We start from the raw sequence: 16,739 nt of genomic DNA on the forward strand, positions 1-16,739 counted from the left end.
TTGAGAGGAGATTTGGTCCCCTATGTTCCTAATAGCATTACTCATAATAAACCCTTCATGCAATCAGTTTAAATATTCATAAACAGAAGACGAAATAAAAAAATTGTGAGTATATTTGTACTCAATAGAACATTACTCTGCCATTTAAAAAAATCTAGTCTTGCCTTTTAGAAAAAATTGATAAACTTGAAGTTATTATGCTAAATGAAATATGGAAGATATGGAAAGAAGCAAAAGACAATTATTGTATATTTTCACTCGTGTAGAATTAGAATACTAAAACAACAAGCTCCTGTTGTGAAATTATGATAGTTTTCTGAAGGAGAGGAGAGAGGAAAAAGTATAAGTAGAGGGGTGTCTGTTTGATGGAGTGGTACTGGAATTTTGGTGTAATGTACAAGTGGAAGTGAGAAGTTAACCCTTGAATGCATACAATATTTTATTCCAATGATTTTAAGAAAAAAGTGAAAAATTATGTGAGAAAAATGAAGTCAAATAAATGTTACATGAAAAAGAGGAAAACAAGTATCCTGTTCTGGATCTAAAGTGACCTCCAGATGCAGGTTTTACTTTGCAATCTATTTCTATATATATTTATGTATTGGTGCCTTTGTAGGGTTTCTCTCTAGGCAGAATTCCATCTAAATATGGTTAACGGTGTGGTACTATTCTGGACTCTTAGATTTAGAGGTTTCTTTGAGAAAAGAAGGCACCAATAAAAATTTCAAAGAGTCAACAAATGCTGGAATTTAGGCTGGGGCTAGACTGCATTAGGCCTTGCCTTGCACGTGGTCATCCTGGGTTCAATCCCTGGCACTGCATATGGCACCCCATATGGTCCTTTTAATCAAACAGGAGTGATCCCAGAGTGCAGAGCACCATTGGGTGTACTCCAGCCCCTCAAAAGGAAAGAAACAAATGCCTGAAGAAATCCCAAGGATCAACACCGTGGTATTCAGCGGTGGCAGAATATCTGGCTAATGCAGAAAAATTCTATTGGTATATACAATATTTGCTATATAATTTCTTTGTTAAAGTGAAAAGAATTTTGTCAAAATTCTTTTATAAAAATGTGCTGTATTAGTTGCTTACTTATGTTTGGAAATAATTTTAGGATCATTACACTTTACCTGCAAGTTTTACTCTTCCTCCATATAGAAACCAAGGAATAGATTTATTCAACACAAATTAGCCATGGAGAAGTTTTCAGTACTTCCTGTCTTACTTTTTTATACTTAAGAGCCAAACAATGTATAAAATATAATTTATTAAAACTAAACATGTAGTGTGCAGCAAAACATGTAGTGTGCAGCAAAATTTTATAACTATCTTCAAAACTAACAAAATCAACACAGCTTGGTAAATGGATTTAATTGGATTTAATTTAATAAGAAAAAAAAGCAGCATTCCTTATCTTTCCCATTATAACTAAAACTTATATTCCTCCACTTCTATGCCTGGGAGGGTACATGTTCTACAAAAATAAAATGGGCCCTTTGCTTTTCCTCCCTTTAGAGAATAGTGAAGTCATACCATAGTATGATTTGGGCCTTTGTGATGTCTTTTTTTCTTTTTTTTTCTAGTCATTCAAGTGCCACAACCTTACTGAGGGTTCATAGTCCAAGAGGTCTCAAAATTATGGAGCCAGTTCAGGTTTGGCAACCATGATTCCTCTCTTCAGAACCTGTGCACATAATTTGCATCATTCTTTGGTGGGTTTATGTGTTCAAATCTTTCTCATCCTATATATATGTTTGCAAACTGTCCAATTAGTTAGGAAACCCTCAAGAGTCTCCCAGTTCTGGCCTTTTGGTTTTAAATTATCTGAAACTAAAGAATATTCTTAATTCCAGTAGCTTTCTGTCATATGTCTTATTGCTATTGGTTTATATTTTCCAAATATGTCTGTACCCACAAAAAACTTTACCTTCTTAAATTATATATCTTCAAAGCAAAGCAATTTATTTTTTTTAATGTCAGAGATGCATACTAAAACACAGGTTTTGTCACTTGGAAAGGAAGTTTCATATCATATCTCACAAACCTTTTGAATTTTCGTAAAATTTTAAGAGGATTTTATGAGCTAATAGATTCTATTTTGTGTCATATTATTTCATTCAGCACTGAAATATATCTCTTGCTTTTACTGCCATGCATTGCTTTAGAGTCTACTTTTATACTTCCACACCCCCCCATTACTCTATAATAACTTATTTACTTAATTCTGATACAATCCATTAGATTTAGGCTATCATTGTTCTCATTACATGACTGGAAAACGGAGAGGTAAACATGAGGGCAAATAGTGTATATGTGAATGAAAAGAGAGGAGGAAGCTCTGTGGTCCTTCCTTGAATCACTTCAGAATGTGAAGCTAGAACACATGATAGACACAGCCTAAGTCAATCATTTACTATGACAGGCTGTAGAGAAATACATAGATGAAGTACATATAAAGATTATAAGTAATTAATAGAGGTTGAGATGTTACTGGTGCCCACTCGAGCAAATTGATGAGCTGTGAGATGACAGTGATAGTGACATATCTTAAACACCCCCAAATATATATATATATGAATTTATAAACATATATTCCTTAAAAAATTTTGTGCAGGTAAGTCCTTTCTCCTACATGTCTTTTACTTAAGGAAACATTGATAAATAAGAAACATATTATCAACTTATTGATAATAAGTCATTGCAGGGTTTTACTGCTTCATCATCAATTCTCTTGTGTATTAAACAAAATGTTGAACTCTTTATCTGATGCTTTTTTTTTTTGCTTTTTTGGGTCACACCCTGTGATGCACAAGGGTTATTCCTGGCTTTGCACTCAGGAATTACTCCTGACGGTGATCAGGGGACCATATGGGGTGCTGGGAATCAAACCCAAGTTGACTGTGTGCAAGGTAAATGTCCTATCTGGTTGCAATATTGCTCCAGCCCCCTGATGCTTTTTTCTTAATTGTTTTTCTTTGACATTTCAAAGACAAGCATTTGGAATTAACAAAAAAAAAATTTAGAGTGTTGATAGCTGTATTTCAAAAAAATCACTTGCATTATTAATTTAGTCAGTTAATTTCTTTATCTCCTTATCCTCAGAACCAGGAAAATTTAATTGTATAAAGTTCAGTAATTAGTATTTTATTTTGATTTACAAATCTGAATTTATTTCAATTTTTAAAACATCTTAGATAATTATATAATAGTATATATTTATATATTATATTTACATTATCACTGTATCACTGTAATCCCATTGCTTATCAATTTGCTTGAGCAGGCACCAGCACCAGTAATGTCTCCATTCTGAGACTTGTTGTTTCTGTTTTTTGCATATCAAATATGCCACAGGTAGCTTGCCAGGCTCTGTCGTGCGGGTTAGATACTCTCAGTAGCTTGCTGGGCTCTCCAAGAGGGGCAGACGAATTGAACCTGGGTTGACTGTGAGCAAGGCAAATGCCCTACCCGCTGTACTATAATTATAAGTATATAATACTAACAGTTATTATATAATAACTACATATTTTTATTATTTTTTACTGGCATTTGCTTCTATGACAAATAAACATTAGTTACTAATTGTGTTGAATAAGTCGAATTAGGCATAATTTATAACAGGAGTAGAAAACCCACTTCCAAATAATTAAAATGACTCAAAATGATAGAAACCTTCAAAAATAATTCAGAAATGAATTAATTTTTTTCAAATATTACATTAAACATTAATTAACTGTATTAACAGATAAGGGGAACTCTTCCAGGAAGATGCTAACTCTCATTTTAATTGTGTAAAATTGACACCTTTAACTTTATTATCCTATAATTTGTCACTTTTCTTTGTGCCTGCTAATATTGAAAAAAGAAGAAGCACAGAGAGGGAAAGGTCACAGACAGGTCAACTGAAAAGGAAGAATGAATTTGAGAATAACTGGATTCAGAGGCAAATTTTCAACATGTAGAGGAAAGTTAAAAATATAGTTAGAAATAGTGGGATAAGAAAGAAACATGTGGAAAATTACAAAATGCTGGTGAAGGCACATTAGCCATGCTGTAGCTTGCTGCTTCCCTGACCAAGGAGGAAGGCCTCCCCCCCCAGAACTGTGTCTAAGGAACTGGTTTTTGACATGGGTCTTGGCATCCCCTATTCTTGTACAGGTGTCTTCCAGTATGAAAAGGAGGAATTAATTGCCTATAGTCAAGGAAAATAAATTACCCTAAGCTATGCTGCCTTTACTGATACAGAGTCATTGGGGGTGCTGAGAAAAATCAAGTAGCAATTAACTCCACCAACATGTTTTTTTGTTTATTTGTTTTTTGGTGCAAAATCCCTGATTGGATGCATATTTGACAGTGCTGTTACCACGTCTTAAATGAAGCACTGATGCTTAATGTTGGCTAATGATGCAGGAAAACCCAATATTCAAATAGAATACAAGGGAGAAGCAAACAAATTCTGTCCAGAAGAGGTGTCATCGATGGTTCTCACAATGATGAAGGGAATTGAGAAAGTTTACTTTGGGAAAATTTTTACTAATGCTGTTGTTTCAGCACCAACCTACTGAAATAATTCCCATCATAGGCCTACAAAAATTGTAGGAACTATTACTGGTCTCATTGAATAATCAATGAATCAACAACCACTGCTAGTGAAGGCACATTAGCCATGTGCCTTACTTACAGTTGGACAAAAATTTTGAGCTGAAGGAAAAGCATTTATTTTTGAGTTAAGTGGAATCTTTGAGGACATATAGCTTCAGACATAGTTAGGTGGAGAAGACTGAGTCATCAATCATTTTATTGCAGAGTTCAAACACAAGGACAAGAAGGACATCAATAAGAACAAAAGGGTTATATTGTCTTCATTCTGTTGTGAATGTGTTGGACATACTCTATCTTCCAGTATTCTGGTCTGTATTGAGATTGATTCACTCTATGAAGAAATCAATTTCAATACCTTTATTACCACGCCCAATTTAAAGACTTGAATCCTGATTTACTATAAGGTACCCTAGACCAAGTAGATGAAGCCCTTTGGGATGCTAAGCTGGAAAAGTCATGGATTTATGATATTGTCCTGGCTCTACCTGTATCCCCAAGATTCAGAAATATCTACAGGACTTATTTAATGAAAAATAATTGAATAAAAGCACTAACATTGGTGAGGTTGTAGCTAAAGGTGCAGCTGTCCAGACAACTACCCATTTGAAGATGTCTGGAATTGTCAATACTTTCGGATGTTACTCTATTTCTTTTGACACTGAAATTGCTGGCAGAGTAATGACTATGCTAATCAGGCAGAAAACCAAGCTGAAAGACCTTCACTGATACATCTACTCTTACACCCAGCCCACTCTCATTCAGATTTATGGTGGTGAGTATGCTACAGACAAGTATAACAACCTGGTTGGTAAGTTTGAACTCATAAATGTACCTCCTTCACCACAATGTGCTTCTCACATTGTGGTCACACTTGATATGAATGCCAGTATCATCCTTAATGTCTTTGCTGTGGATAATAGTACCACAAAATGAAACAAGACTACTATCACTAATGACCAGGGTAATTTGAGCAAGGAAGTCATTGAGTATATGATGCAAGAAACTGAGAAGTACAAACCAAAGAAAGAAAAAAGTAGTAGGACAAGGTATCTTTCAAGAATCACCTTGAACACTACTTCAATAAATAAAAGAGGACACTAAGAAATGGAGACACATCCCCTGCTCATGGATAAGGAGGATTAACATTATTGAAATGTTATTCCCCCAAAGCACTATACAGAATTAATGTGGTCCTCATCAGGATACCCATGATACTTTTCAAATAAATAGACAAAACACTCCTGAAATTCAAATGGAACAATAAACCCCGATGAATAGCTAAAGCAATCCTTTGGGAAAAAGAAGATGGGTGGCATCACTTTCCCCAACTTCAAACTGTACTACAAAGCAGTAGTAATTAATACAGAATGGTATTGGCTAAAAAAGGACCAGACCAATGGAACAGAGTCAAATATTATGCCCTAGACTCTAAAACATATTATCACTTAATCTTTGTTTAAGGAGCAAGAAATATGAAGTGGAATAAGGAAAGCCCCTTCAACAAGTAGTATTAGGAAAACTGAACAGTACATGAAAAAAAAACAACTCTGACCTCTGTCTAGTACCAGGCACAAAAGTCAGATAAAAATGGATTAAAGACCTCAATATCAGACATGAATCCATATGGTACATGGAGGAAAATGAGGGCAGAACCCTCCATGACACTGAAGCTAAAAGCATCTTCCATTTTATTTTATTTATTTATTGTTTTGCTTTTTCGGTCATACCCGTGTTACACAGGGGTTACTCCTAGCTCATGCACTCAGGAATTACTCCTGGCAGTGCTCGGGGGACCATATGGGATGCTGGGAATCAAACTTGGGTTGGCAGCGTGCAAGGCAAATGCTCTACCCACTGTTCTATTGCTTCAGCCTCTCTAAAAGCATCTTTAAGGATGAAACACCACTAACCAAGCAAATGGAAACAAACATAAACAAATGGGACTAGATTAAACTAAGAAGCTTTTGCATCTCAAAAGAAACAGTGACCAAAATACAGAGAGACCCCATAGAATAGGAAAGAATACTTACCCAATACCCATCTAATAAGGGATTACTATCTAAGATATACAAGACACTAGTAGAATTGTATGAGAAAATCCTCCAACCCCATCAAAAAAATGGGGAGAAGAAATGAACAGAAGCTTCCTTAAAAAAGAAATACAAATGGCCAAAGACATGTGAAAAAATGCTCTACATAGCTAATCATCAGGGAGATGCAAGTCAAAACAATGAGATACCATCTTACACTACAGATACTGGTACACATTCAAAAGAACAAACACAACCAGTGTTGGTGTGGATGTGAGGAGAAAGGAATACTCTTTCACTGTTGGTGGGAATGCCAACTGGTCTATCCTTTCTGGAAAACTAGAAATTGAGCTTCTATATGACCCTGCAGTACCACTTCTGGAAATATATCCCGAGGGTGCAAAAAAGCACAGTAGAAATGACATCTGCACCTATATGTTCATTGCAGCACTATTCACAGTAGCCAGAATCTGGAAACAACCCAAGTGCCCAGGAACAGACAACTGTTAAAGAAACTTTGGTACATCTACACAACAGAATACCATGCAGCTGTCAGGAAAAATTGTCATGAAATTTTCTTATAAGTGGATGGACATAGAGAGTATCATGAGAGTATCATGCTAAGTGAAATGAGTCAGAAAGAGAGGGACAGCTATAGAATGACTTCACTCATTTGAGTAATATAAAATAACATAATATGAGACTGACACCAGCTGACAGTAGACACAAGGGCCAGGAATATTGCCCCATAGTTGTAAGCCTGTTTCATGACCTGGGGGAGAAGGCAGCTGGAATAGAGGAATAGATCACAGAGTTCCACCATTCGGTAGTGTCTCCACTGAGCCTTAAACTGAAGAGGACTGAACCAGACTAAGCATATAGGTAAGCTCAGGGGTTACTACTGGTTCCGCAATTGGGAATGACTTCTAGTGGTGCTCGGAAGACCATAGGGGATGCCGGAGATTGAACCCAAGTTGGCTACATGCAAAGCAACACCCTCCCCACTGCACTATTGGTCATGCTCTAAAAAGATGAAATTATGAAGGGATAGGTTGTTGGGTTAGAACTAAAATATTTGAAGTCTCTGACTTTCTAACACAAGTATTATTCCAAACAGGTAGAGCAGACTGTAATCTGCTTCATAAACAGGAAGACTATTTTAGGGGCTGGAGAGATAGTACAATAGGTAGCACACTTAGCTTGCATGGTGATGACCAGCATACCATCCACAGCACCCCACAAGTCCCACTGATAAGTGTCCATAGAAATCCTTAAATGCAGAGCCAGGAGTAAGTCATGAGCAAAGCTGAGTGTAATCCAAAAGCAAAAAATAAGAAAAAAATGACTATTTTATATAGAATCTCACATTTTCCACTCTGTTATTACTCTATTAGCCTGTCTCACTGCCAAACATTTCACACATTGGAAACTAGGACATTTTTTCTTCCATCTGTTGCACAAAAGACTTTTCCATCTGTTGTATACAAGTTTTGAGAACAATAGTTCTCATTAATTCCATATGATTTCATCTAGTACAGTCTTTTTACTTTAACAGCTAGCAGAAGGCAAGACTGTGAATAATACTTGAGACAGATAAGGTAAGAGCAACAGTAGAGAGGATAGGGTACTTGCTTTGAATGCTGCTTACCAGATTTGATCTCCAGCATAGCTGAGTATGATCCCCTCAAAACAAAGCACCCACCCCTCAAACTTGAAACAGATTATTTTTTGGTTTCTTTCCTGAAGCAAGGGAACTAGAATGTTAATACATAAACATTAGCTGAAGACATGTTCTAGCAGGCAATCACAAATTATAGAAGCTACCAAGTCAATAAAATTCCTGGGATTTGGAGAAATGAATATAGCTCTAATTAAAAAATACTGTTTCTGGTTCTTTTGTACCATAGAAAATATGCTACTATTTTCCACTTTGTAGTTGCTAAGGAAAACTAAGGAGAAATTAAAGCAAATGAAACAGAATATTTAACCATAATAGACATAAACAGTGAGGAACTATAGATAAGGTAGTCAATAACTTACTTCAAAGAATCCCAAAACTCATCCATTGGATAGCTGAAGGCTCCTGGATTCAGGAGAAAATAACATTTACAGAGAAACAGGAAGATGTGAGGACATTACATTTAAAGCTACTGCACCATGTTAGGAAGTAGCATGGAATAACCTAATCCCCTAACTACTTCACCTCACCCTGTTTTACCAAGCAGTATCTGAAGATTTACCTAATTTGGGATATCCAAGAGTCATAAATAGACAAATTATAATCAGGGCTAATTTTAAATTTAGAGATGTGACAGGAAAGAACTATAAACAGATAGCTTTTTTGAGATTATTTCTATCAGTCAGGACTCCAGTAAGGAGAAAATTAGATGTAACAAAAACCTTGAAAGAAAGGCATATTTATTTTTTAATAAAAAAGTATTAAGGGACACCATCCAAACACACCCATGGAAAAGGAAGATATGAGAACTGTCCAGCACTTGGTGTGACATGGGACCAGTGTTTGGACTCAGGAGAGCTAGTCTCCTCCACAAACACCAACCAATACAGGCACACATTTCTTTACTACTCCATAACTAACCTTAAGCATACAAAGACATCCTAACGCAGGCTTCTAACCACACACAAAAATCTAAGCATGGAATGATTCTAAACTGCAAAGGTCACAAAGACAAAGAAACACAGAAACTTTCCAGGCTTAGCCAAGAAGCTTGCCCAGTGGACCCAACCAGTAATAATAAGCCTCTCTGACAAGGAATTTAGTATGGAGGCATAAGGAACTCAGAGAATCAATTGAGTGCACAGCCAGTAAAATATAACAAGGTATAAGAGCAGAAATGAAGAAAATACAAACAAAAATACAAGGAGAAATGACAACCTGAAAGCATGGTAAGTGAAATAAAATCCATTGGAAGGCCTCAGCAGCAGAGGACAGAATCAGTGAACTCCAAGATGAGGTGCAGGAAATCTCCAGACAGCAACAGAAGATGGTGAAGGGTCTCAAAATAAATCAACAGATGCAAGAGAATATCAAGATGAAGTCAGGTAGAACAACATAAGAATCACTTAGGTACAAGATGGACAGGAAGAAAACTGATGAAGAATCAATTGTCAAGGACATCATTTCTGAGAAGTTCCCAGAGCTTAAAAGAGTATATGCCCAAATCCAGGAGGCCAGAAGGATACCAACAAACAGACACCCTGAAAACAATACCTCAAGACACATCCTAATCAGAGAGACAAAAACTCTCTCTCTGAAAATTAAAAGGATAGAAATTGTATCAACTATACTTTCAAACCATGATGCACTGAAAATAGAAATGAATCACACAACAGAGAGAGAGAGTGTCCCTTGCCCCTGTGCCTGGCTGTCTTTACCAGGGCCCCTCAGAGCAGGCTCCCCTAAGCAGAGCCCCGGAAGCTGAAGACCTCCTGAACCCAGCCACAGCCATGCTCAAGGCTCCTCTCCACACATTCAGACAAGCTTCATTCATGAAGGAATCGGCAGAGGAACCCAGGTGTGCAGGATCTGGGGCTGAGATCTCCAAGCCTGCTCAGATCGGGACTGGGCCTCCTCCACCCAAAGCCCCCATTTTCCAGTAGCTTGGCAGCCACGCCCACAAACTACCCCTGCACAGTGTAATCCCATCAACAGCCAAAATCCAGAGACTATAAAACAACGCTCCTGGAAGTGTGGGAGGCATTCATGACCTGTGACCTCTTATAGCCTACTTCTTTTCCTCTCAGAGAAACTGGCAAGGTACTGAGAGCATCCTGCCCATATGGCAGAGCCTGGCAAGCTCTCCATGGTGTATTCGATATGCCAAATACAGTAAGAATGATGGGTCTCATTCCCCTTACCCTGAGATAGCCTCTAATGTGGCACCGCTAGGAAGAACGAGTAATGAGAGGCTGCTAAAAATCTTAGGGCTTGGACGAATGGAGACACTCAAGCAAATTGATGATCAATGGGATAACAGTGATACAGTGATATATATATATATATATATATATACACACACACCGTACATATATATATACATATATATATATATATAATATAGGGCTGGAGTGACAGCACAGCGGGTAGGGCATTGCCTTGCATGTGGCTGACCCAGGTTTGGTTCTTCTGTCCCTCTTGGAGAGCCCGGCAAGCTACCGAGAGTATCCTGCCCGCATGGCAGAGTCTGGCAAGCTACCTGTGGTGTATTTGATATGCTAAAAACAGTAAGAACACGTTTCACAATGGAGACATTACTGGTGACTGCTTGAGCAAATCAATGAGCAACAGGATGATAGTGACAGTGACATATATATATATAATGCCAAAAGCAGCATGATCAAAGAAGGAAATTACTTATAAAGGTTATAAGCTTATAAGATTTACAGCATACTTATTAGACAAAACCCTCCAGACCTGAAGAAAATGTTGGGATATGGTTAAAAAAAAAAACTCAACAAAAGGAACACCTCACCAAGAATACATTACCTAGCCAGATTCTCATTTAGATTAGAAGACACAATAAAGAGTTTAACAGGTAAAGAACAACTCAGGAACTTCATAGACTCAAAACCATTGTTACAAGAAGAAATAAATGGGCTGCTTTAAGATAAGACAAGCCCATAAGTACACCAGATTCCTGCATAATGATGATATACATCCTCATCACAATAATCTCTCTCAATGTCAATGGACTAAATGCACCAATCAAGAGGCACAGAGTGGCAGGTTGTATTAGAAAGTTTAACACAACACTCTGTTGCCTGCAAGAAAACATTTGAACAATTGAAGAAAACAGACTCAAAGTCAAAAGCTGGAATTCAATTGTCTAAGGAAATAATACCCTCAAAAAAATTGACCCCGCAAAACCTCTTTCGGCATGGACAACTCCTCGCAGAATGTCTCCAGCCTGAGAACTAAGCCTCGGCCCCATGCCCGCCCAGGAGGGGAAAGGTATTTCTCTCTCTCTCTCTCTCTCTCTCTCTCTCTCTCTCTCTCTCTCTCTCTCTCTCTCTCGCCTCTTTCTCTCCGGGGACGAAGGGCGCGGTGTCCGCCATATTAAGATGATCACAGATTGGGTTTTCAAGCCTGAAATGATCCAATATCTGGAAGAAATCTCCCTGGACTTTGTGTTAAAGTACAGAAATTCAAAATCCCACGGCCGCAGTAGCGGCCTTACTTACTGTGAAGACCTTACTTGTCTTCACAGTAGGTCTGAATCTAGTGGGGTACTCCTAACAACAATAGTGAGGTTGGTGTTGAAATATTGAATGTAACCAAAGTAAACAGAATGTAAAATGAAACTTATCAGTTACAAGGTAGGGGGTGGGGGGGCGGGATGGGAGGTGTACTGTGTGGGGTTTTTTTGGTGGTGGTATATGGGCACTGGTGAAGGGATGGTTGTTTCAGCATTGTATAAAAAAAAAAATTAAGAGTGGCCATACTAGTATCCAATAACATATACTTCAGGCTAAAGAAGTTTATAAGAAACAGTGAATGATCAAGGGATCTGTACATCAAGAACTCACACTCCTAAATGTATGTGCAGCTAATGAGGGACCAGCAAAATACTTAGAACAACTACTAATAGACTTGAAGAAAGACATTGATAACAACACAATAGCAGTTGGTGATTTCAACACTGCCTTGTCACCTCTAAATATAACAGAGTAAAGCTCTGTATCACTGTATCACTCTCATCCCGTTGTTCATCGATTTGCTTGAGCGGGCAAGCATTATGAGACTTGCTGTTACTGTTTTTGGCATATCGAATACGCCATGGGTAGCTTGCCAGGCTCTGCCATGCGGGCTCAAGCTCAGCAAGGAAATATTTTATTTGAGAAACGAAATATAAGAGAGGGGGTTAGTTGAAATATATAGGGCTTTTCATCCCCAAAAGACTGACTACACATACACATTCTTCTCCAGTGCATATGGGACACCCTCCAAGAAAGACCACATGCTGGGACATAAAACATACCTCCAGAAAATTAAAAGGATAGAAATTGTATCAACTATACTTTCAAACCATGATGCACTGAAAATAGAAATGAATCACACAACAGAAACAGCTACTCAAATCAAATACTTGTCAATTAAACAGCTCGAGACTGACTAGTGGCTTAGAGAAGATATCAAAGAAGAAATCAAATAATTCCTGTAAACAAATTAGAATGAAGACAAGAGCTACTAGAACTTATGGGACACAGCAAAAGCAGTGTTAAGAGGAAAGTTTATAGCTCTGTGCATTCATCAGGAAGGAAGAAAGGGCACACATAAATAACTTAACCTTACAGCTTAATGTCTTGGAAAATGATCAACAAAAGAATTCCAAAACAGGCTGAAGAAAGGAAATAATAAAACTTAATGAAAATCAATCAGCTGAAATTAAAAAAAATACAAAAGATGAATGAAACTAAGAATTGGTTCTTTGAGAATCAATAAACCACCAGTAAACTCACAAAGAAAGCGAAAGAGAGAGAAAGAGAGAGTGAGAGAGAGCATGAGAACCGTAATAAACCAAATCAGAAATGAAAAGGAGAACATAACAACAGAAACTACAGAAATCCATAGAATCATCAGAGATTACTTTGAGACTTTTTACACCACAAAACAACAAAACCTTGAAGAAATGGATAAATTTCTGGCTTACTGTAACCTCTCAAGGCTGAACCAAGAAAATTTGGAATACTTGAACAGACTTATCACATTCAAGGAAGTGGAAATGGAGATCAAAATTCTTCCCCCCCGCCAAAAGAAAAAAACAAACCTAGGCCCAGATAGATTCACTAGTGAATTCTTTCAAACATTTAAAGAGGACCTGCTGCAATTCATTTTAGGTCTTTCCAGGAGATTGAAGAAACAGAAACACTCCCAGTTTATGAAGCAAATATCACCCTGATATTCAAAGCAGACAGAGACACCACAGGAAAAGAAAATTGCTGACTGATATCCCCGATGAACAAAGTTGCAAAGATACTCAACAAAATACTGGAAAATAGAATCCAATAACTCATCAAAAAGATCATATACCATGGCCAAGTAGGGTTCATCCCAGGGATGCAAGAACAGTTTAACATTTGCTAGTGAATCAACATAATACACTATATCAATGAAGGAAAAGATAAAACCATATGATCATATTAATATGAGCATAGAAAGTATTTTACAAGATCAAATATCCATATTTGATAACTTTCAAGAACATGGGAGTTGAAGGATCTTTCCTCAATATAGTCAAAGCCATTGACCACAAGCACACACAAGCATTTTTCTCAATGGAGAAAAACTAAAGACTTTTCCCCAAGATCAGGCATAAAACAAGGGTGCCAATTCTTAGAACTCTATTCAATATAGTACTGGAAACACTTGCCATAGCAGTTAAATAAGAAAAAGACACCAAAGACTTACAGGTAGGAAAGGAAGAAGTCAATCTCTCACTATTTGCAGATGAGAGATACTATACTTGAGAACCCTAAAACCTCTACAAAAATCTTCTAAAAACAATAGATTTATATATTTAAGTGGCAGGTTACAAAATCAATACCCAAAAGTCCATGGCTTTTCTACATGCAAATACTGAATGAGAAGAAAATGATATTAAAAAACCAATCTCATTGATAATCGTACCTAAGAAAATGAAGTGCCTCAAAAATCAGCTTAGCTAAGTAGGTAAAGGAACTATACAAAGAAAACTACAAAATTCTACTTCAAGAAATAAAAGAGGACATAAGAAAATGGAAACATAATTCCTTCTCACAGACTGGGAGAATTAACATTATCAAAATGGCAATACTCTCCAAAGCATTATACAGATTCAATGGGGTTCCTAGAGTATATCAATGACATTTTCAAAGAAATTGATCAAATACTTCTGAATTACCTATGGAACAATAAATTCCCATGAATAGTATCAACCCTTGGGGAAAAGAAGATGAGAGGTATCACCTTCCCCAAATTCACACTGTGCTACAGAGCAGTAGTAATTAAAACAGCATGGTATTGGAGTAAGGACAGGCCTGCAGGTCAATGGAATGAATTGAATATCCTGACATAGACCCTTAAGTATATGATAATCTAATCTTTGATAAAGGAGCAGGAAATGTGAAGTGGAGCAAGGCAAGCATCTTCAACAAATGGTGCTGAGGAAATTAGGCCTCTATATGCAAAAAAAAAAATGAACTCAGACCTATTTCTAATACCAGTCACTAAAATCAGATGAAAATGGATTAAAGACCTGATCCACAAGGTATATGGAAAAAATGTGAGTTGAACCCTCATTTGATGACATTGATGCCAAAGGCATCTTCAAGGATGAACAACCAATGTCCAAGCAAGTGGAAGCAAACATAAACAAATAAACCACAGTAAACTAAGAAGTCACTGTACCCCAAAAAATATGGTGATCAATTAACAAAGATAACCCATAGATTGGGAATAATTAACCAATACCCATCTGATAAATTTAATATCCAAGATGTATAAGGCACTGATGGAATTTTTAAAATATTTTTTTTAAAAATTATTATTTTTTTTATTAGTGAATCACTGTGAGGGTACAGTTACAGATTTACACATTTTCTTGCTTGAGTTTCAGTCACACAATGATTGAGTACCTATCCCTCCACCAGTGCCCATTCTCCATCACTGGTGATCTCAGTATCCCTCCTACTCCCCCACTTCATCTTCCCCCACATCCACAGCCTTTGTGTGAGGGCATTCCCTTTTGTTCTCTCTCTCCTTTTTGGTGTTGTGGTTTGCAATAGAGGTATTGTGTGGCCATCGTGTTCAATTTATAGTCTACTTTCAGCATGCATCTCCCATCCTGAGCGGGGCGTCCAACCACACTTTTCTTGGTGTTCCCTTCTCTATCTGAGCTGCCATTTTCTCCAGCATGTGAGGCCAGGTTCCAAGCCGTGGAGCAAACCTTCTGGTACTTATCTCGACTATTCTTGGGTGTTAGTCTTCCATTGTGTTATTTTATATTCCACAGATGAGTGCAATCTTTCTATGTCTGTCTCTCTCTTTATGACTCATTTCTCTTAGCATGATGCTTTCCATGTTGATCCACTTATATGCAAAGTTCATGACTTCATCTTTTCTAACAGCTGCATAGTATTCTATTGTGTAGATGTACCAAAGTTTCTTTAACCAGTCATCTGTTCTCGGGTACTCGGGTTAATTTCAGATTCTGGCTATTGTAAACAGTGCTGCAATGAACATACAGGTGCAGATGTCATTTTGGCTATACTTTTTTGCCTCTCCGGGATATATTCCTAGAAGTGGTATTTGTAAAAAGTCACAAAGGCAGCATGCACAGGACGGGGAGACACAATGATGTGTCATGTTGTTCTGTTGTCCGGTGGCACTGGGGCAATTCCCCCTCACAAGAGCCGCTCACGCTCACATTCAGTGTTCTCAAGCTGCTGTGTATGGACTGGATGGGATGGCTCCTCCTTGTGCTCTGCTTCTGTGTGTGCCACTGTGCTCTCTTCTGTCTGTCTCTTTGTCTCTTTCTCTGTAGTCTCTCCTCTGGTCTCTTCTGACCTCTCTCTGTCTCTGCTTCTGTGTCTTCTCTATTCTTCTCCTGTGTCCTCTCGTATGTCTCCTTCTCTGTCTCTTCTCTCTTCTTCTGTCTCCTCTGTTTTCTTCTTCTGTCTCCCTTATTTTCTTCTTCTGTCTTAGTTTATATAGCAAATTACATAGGGCGCAACACAAAGGTGGGTTTTGAACATTAACAAATCAACAAAGAAGGGTAAGACCATTTATTGAGGAGATTAACAAAATCTCATCTAAAGAGATTACTAGGAGATCCATTCAAGGGCGGGGTCTAAACAAGGGTATGTTAGGGTGTGTTCTTTTCTTCCTTCCTCAGCTAGTCACCCTCACTGTCACTGTCATCCCGTTGTTCATCGATTTGTTCCAGCGGGCACCAGTAACGTCTCTCAATGTGAGACTTATTGTTACTGTTTTTGGCATACCAATACATCACGGGTAGCTTGCCAGGCTCTGCCATGCGGGGTGGAGGAATTGAACACGGGTCGGCTGCGTAAAAGGTGAATGCCCTACATCTGTGCAATCCACTTAAA

The 16,739-nt window shown here is 37.7% G+C and overlaps 1 pseudogene; it reads left to right on the forward strand.

Annotated features, from left to right (window-relative positions):
• Nucleotides 1-392: 392 nt before the first annotated feature.
• LOC129399912 (heat shock cognate 71 kDa protein-like) overlaps nt 393-16,739 on the forward strand; it is a 39,118-nt pseudogene continuing 22,771 nt past the window's right edge.

This window comes from Sorex araneus, chromosome X, assembly GCF_027595985.1.
Source record: "Sorex araneus isolate mSorAra2 chromosome X, mSorAra2.pri, whole genome shotgun sequence".
NCBI classification, from domain to species: domain Eukaryota; kingdom Metazoa; phylum Chordata; class Mammalia; order Eulipotyphla; family Soricidae; genus Sorex; species Sorex araneus.